Raw genomic sequence first — 6,000 nt, forward strand, 5'->3', positions numbered from 1 at the left:
TGGTTATTGGGGGTTCTCGTCGGGTTTGCTGTGTCAGCTATCTGCGCAGAGCTGGGGCAGCATACAGAGGGAATAGATGCACGCAGCCGAGTGATACCAACATAGGAGCAACCAGAGCACCACACCGGTAGCATCTGACAACACTGGTGACCCCGACCGCTGATCTGGTGAGTGCTTAAACTGCCGTGGTAAGAATCGCTATCTAACATGGCAGTAAACCTCGAGCTAGGGAACCCCCTGATCCCCTCCCTTATGATCCCCACGGAGTTTGATAACTCTTGGACCCGCTGGATTGCCAGTAAGGGGGGTCCATATGAATTTAAAAAAGAGAGTGGGGAAACATGGACTGGCTTATGTAGAGCGATGGTAGAAACCAAGGCTCTGAGAAACAGTAATAAGAGTAAAAAAGCAAGAATTTTGCAACTCATATCTCTGGCAGTGAGATGGCTCAGACAGCATGCTGGCCAAACAAGTAACAGAAAAAACAGGAGAAGTAGAAGACGTAACCCGGGCAGTCGAGCACTGGAAAGCCCAAGCTCTGTTAGCAGGACAACAGGCGGTCCAAACTCATGATATGCTCGAGCAAGTGAAGCAGGAAAATAAAAAATTGGAAACAGCTGTAGAAAACCTGCAGAAGCAAAAAGTGCCGTCCCCTGTTATAAATATTGGTGGTAAACAGCAAGCTTCAGGTAGCTACCCTGTGCCTGAAGAATGGGGACAGAAATGGAAAAAGGTGGTCCTAGTAAAATTAAAAGATGAAACGGGGTCCACTGCATTGCAACCACTACCTTATGATAAAAGCCAGGTTCCAGTTAAACTTAAACTGAGACCTAGACTGGTGCCTGTCAGAACGGGACAAGTAAGTGCACAGAAGGAAAGAGTAGCAAACAATACTTTCACAGAATTGGTAAATTACATGAAGAAAAATATGGAACAGTTCACAGAGCACATTAGGAGACAGGAGGTGCGACTCGATCGCAGGGGACTGAATAAAAAAGAATTTCAAAGTAAAAAACCAAAATTAAGTGGGTTAACACCTAGAATTAATGCATTAACACATGGAGTTGCCCAAAACCAGTTAACTGCAGCAAAAAAGGGCACTCCGGCCATCCATCTGGCATGCACACATAAGCAACAGACATTGGGGGAACAAATTCAGGTTTTACAAGAGCAGGTAACTACCCCCATTCTCCTCTCAAAGCCAGGATAAAAACCAGGGGCGCGGTTCCTAACTGTGCAGGTTCCCAACTGCTTTGACCCACGGAACCACACTCCGCGCTCATATCTGAAAATAGAACCTTCTTTCTCAAATATTTTTACATACCGGTTAAGTTTTGTCCTTTATATGCTTTCTTAGTTTGCTAAATTTGCTGCTGCTGCCTGTACTTTCAAATATCTTGATAGAGTTAATCTCTCTTGGCTCAGGTCTCGCTACCTTCCTAGGTTGCTCTTCACCCCCCCCCTTTCCCCCGCCTCTCCTCAATTCTGCTCGCTCTCTTTGTTTTAAAAAGTTAAAAGTTATAGTTTTTACAGAAACCTCCAAAAGATACAGCAATTGAAAACAGAATAAAACAAGAAACAAAAAGAAAACAAGGTAAAAACTTTACTTTAAATAAATCCAGTAAATTAAGTATTTTAACCCTTCAGGAATGCAACAGTTGGAATTATTCCTAACTTTCTTGAAGATATGGTTGCCAAGCAACAGAAATGCACACTCTGCTTCTAATCCTAACCACTCACTAATATTTGAAACATGGGCTTTTTTTTATTTCCATATAGCAGAGTTTTAAAATAATGTTAAATATAAAGTAATGCAAAATTCCTTGTTACCAAATTAATACAATACATTTGGCAAATATTAATATATTTTTAACAATTTATGTAATAAGTTTTAAATAAGGTAATAATTTGTTTATTCAAATGTTTAACCCTTTTTTTTTTTTTTTTTTTTTGTTTGCCTTATTTTGTATAGTTATGAATAGAATTCTGGCGCCATTTGTTTTTAATTGTAAGTTTGTCCTGTATGTCATGTGTGTTGTCTTGTGTTGTATGTTGTGTGGGTCACGTGACTATTTTTTATTATTTTTATTTTGTTGCAACAAAAGTCAATTTTATACCCTTTTAAAAATTTATGTATATGTGGTACCACACTATTTTAAGATCATGGTTGGGGTATAATCATAGTATTATTAGCACCAATTTTTTGTGCAAAGTTCAAAAAGGTTTCAGTTACAAATATATGTACATATATTTCCATATATTTCTGCCCCAACAAATAATGCAATTGTAAACAGAAAAATATTCTCTTATCAATCACAGTTTTTTGTTTTTTAAGATTTTTTTTTTTATTTGTTATTCAAAGAAAAAATGTAAGGGGAAACCTCAACATTAAGGTAAAAGTAATATTAACAAAATGTTAATTTCTTGTTTGGGCTTTTTATAAACTTGTTTGCACTTTTAAATATAGTTATAAGAATATCATAACCAAAATGTTTTAAAACAACAATTTATGCATAAAGCTAACCAAACAATTTGAACAGGTTTCCACCTTTGGCTCCCAAACATAACAAAGCATCATGAAACTATACCCTCAAATACCCTCAAAGTATTTGCATGTACCTGTATTTAAAATTTATTTTGGTTTAATTTTATAGTTGGTTTAATTTTATATGCTTTTCTTTTGTTATGTTATGTTAATGGGAAGCAGTGGTTGTTAAAGTTGTGCTTCTAAACAGTTAACAAGAGTGAAATTGGTATCACAAGCAAATTAACTCTAAAAAGCTTGGTAAAAATTCTGTTAACTCCTCCTTTGCTGAAACAAATTGTTCAGCAAGGGAAAGCAATACACCTTCTCATGGAAGATTGTGAGCATTTATTTTAGCCGTTAAGCATTACATTTCATATAAAAAAATATTAGTAATGCACTTCAAATGAAAATGAATGTCTATACAACAATTGCAAAAGTATAGCTTGTGTTATAAAAGGCTTGGTCCCTATTACATTGTTTTTATTACATTGTAAACAAACTAAGTTAAACTGTGTATTAAGTTTGGGTTACTGAAAACAAAAACAAAAAACAAAAACAAAAATCCTTCATTATGTTAACTAACTAGCTGTTTAAGTTGCAGCCCACAGACCAAAGATACCAGAAAATATCACACCCTGAAGACACCAGATGATATCAGTATACAGTGAAGAAACCCCCAAGCATCAAGAACAGAAAAATGAAGTGCTTTATAAATAAGAGACTGGTTAAATACACCTCTATCTACCATATATGGACAATTAAGTTAACAATCAGCTAAAAAAAAACAAAAACAAAAAAAAACACTAGCTGGACCAGAATAAGCCATCATTTAATTTCAACTTGGTTACTATGTTAAAAAAAAAAAAAAACTGTATTCTTGCTGTACTACTGTATTATTGTTGTACTGTTGTCTTATTGCTGTATTGTAATATTGCTGTACAACATTTACAATGTGCATAACCTTGCTAAACTGTTTAACCAACACACAGGTAAAAATCAACAAACAAATGGCAGCAAACAACATGAAGGCAAGGAAAAAAAGTGGTAAACAAACAAAAAGTTACTATGTAACTACAAAATGGGTAAACACATTGCCTGTTAGTACCAGTCATAATTTGGGTTAGTGACACTGCATCCTAACTAAGGCACACGTTATTCAAAACAATCTTGTTCAGTGTCTGGGTACCAATACTACATCCTGACACAGCACTATTTGATAAATTGGTTACTGTCCATTCAGTAGGTTATCTGGAAGACAGCATCCATAAGAAACAACTGGATCTATGTCAACTACTGGTGTATCGCCGAGCCGTGTAACCAATGGAACAGAGAAGCTAGCCACTTCTATTTCCTGCGCAGTAAAGCTTACCAGAGGGTGACAACCAGCCATAAGGGTAACCTATAACATGAATGGACAGTACTGGGTAGTAACTAAATACAATATATTTATATATAAAGGCCTCAGGGGTAGTGTCACTACTCCAAATTTCTGTTTTTCTTTTCATATACATAGTACTGTGGGACACACCATCACAATCCCTATCCAGTATTTCAAAACACTCAGCCTACTACTAATGATGAGACAGGTGATAACTGGAATTGCCCTAATAGAAGTGTGTTTCTATCTGTGTTACCAAAGTAAAAGGGCCAGAGTACAACACCAGACTGGAAAAACATGGTTATGCTTGGACATAAGGTAGTGTCATATGTACACATACATACTATACATATATGCCCATACACACTACAAATATATATGCCGTATCCATATAATTCATATATATTAATTATTTGGGAGCACCTCTAAGGCTCAATCATAATACTACATTCCTCAGTCATGGTCCCGGGCCTAACATTCCCAGGCCCACTATAAGGGACTAAAAAATCATTGGGTAATAAAATCTGTCTGCCAGTCGTACGAGGGAATGTACAGACTAAACAGACGGATGGGGCATAAGTGTATGGATGGTAAAAGAAGATAACCACATAACAGTGTTTAGCCCACTGGGTTATCCTCAGTCCATGCATTATGCTTTTCCAGGACGATGGGTAAACATCCTCCCTGTAAAAAGACAAATAGTGGGGGAATGTAGTAAGAGGAGGCCCTGAGATATAAACCTTGGTATCAGAGGCCCGGTATGAGGCCTAAGGCCTGAACTAAAGTAATGGTCAAGACTTTGCTAACATAAAGCAAAGTTAAGCTGTGAGCCAGAGGCAGGCCCTGCTCACAGAAGCTGGCAGGAAAAGGGCTGATGCTGCAAAAAGAGACATACCTAAAAGGTACTGAACACCAGATATCAGAACACATACTATACTGGAACATTCCACAGATAACATGGAACAGGCCGACCCATCCCAATGACAGGGGCAAAAGGGTAAAATGATGGATAGAGTTGTTTTGATCGAACCAACATGTACAAGGTGAGAGGCGGCACCTTGCTGCGTAGAGGGGTTGCACCTCAATACGTCAGGAGTGATGTGTAACTTGTTTGTACCTGTGTATAAAAATGTATCCCTGGGGTGGTGTCTTTGTCCGGTCACGGGGGCAGTGGAAAGTCCCGCCACTGAGCCGGGTCCTTGCCAAGAGGCACTTTCTCGTAGTATGCCCTGAGTTAGGCTCAGAAACCTACAGGGAACTGCAATTGTGTCCGAGATCGCAATAAACCTAGTCGAAGTGACTTTGCACCTTACTGGACTCTGTGGTTATTGGGGGTTCTCGTCGGGTTTGCTGTGTCAGCTATCTGCGCAGAGCTGGGGCAGCATACAGAGGGAATAGATGCACGCAGCCGAGTGATACCAACATAGGAGCAACCAGAGCACCACACTGGTAGCATCTGACAACAGCCACGAGGAGGAGTTCCTGGCTGCAGGTCTCTGGCCTCCCATACAAGATGCAGCAGACAATCCAGGACCTCCCCTTTGAGGGTCAGTCTTTGTTTTCCGAGAAGACTGACTCTCGTCTGCACAGCCTCAAGGACTCTCAAGCCACCTTGAAGTCCCTGGGCCACCACACCCCTGCCACCCAACGGAGGCACTTTAGACCCCAGGCCCTCAGAGGAATTATCAACCTCAGAGTAGGCAGGATGGGTCGTGCAGGAGAATTAGGAACTCAAGGAAGAGACCTCATCCCTCCTGTGGCCAAGGTTCTGGCCAGTCTAAACCCTCCTTAGGCCCAAAACTGGCCTTTTGAATGTGTGCTTGGGGGTGATGCACTGGATCCAGCCCGCCTTACCTTTTCATCCCCTCTATCTCCTTTCTACCATGCATGGGCCCGTATTATGTCAGACCACTGGGTGCTCTGCACAGTAGAGAGGGGATATTCACTCCAATTTTCTGCCCTCCTGCCCTTCCACCCCCCCTTCCCCATCCCTCTTCAGGGACCCTTCTCATGAGCAATTCCTCATATAGGAAGTGCAATCGCTCCTCTTGCTGGGGGCAGTGGAAGAGGTTCCTCAGGAGCAGAAGGCTAAGGG

The sequence above is a fragment of the Emys orbicularis genome, chromosome 6 (assembly GCF_028017835.1).
Source record: "Emys orbicularis isolate rEmyOrb1 chromosome 6, rEmyOrb1.hap1, whole genome shotgun sequence".
Taxonomy (NCBI): Eukaryota; Metazoa; Chordata; order Testudines; family Emydidae; genus Emys; species Emys orbicularis.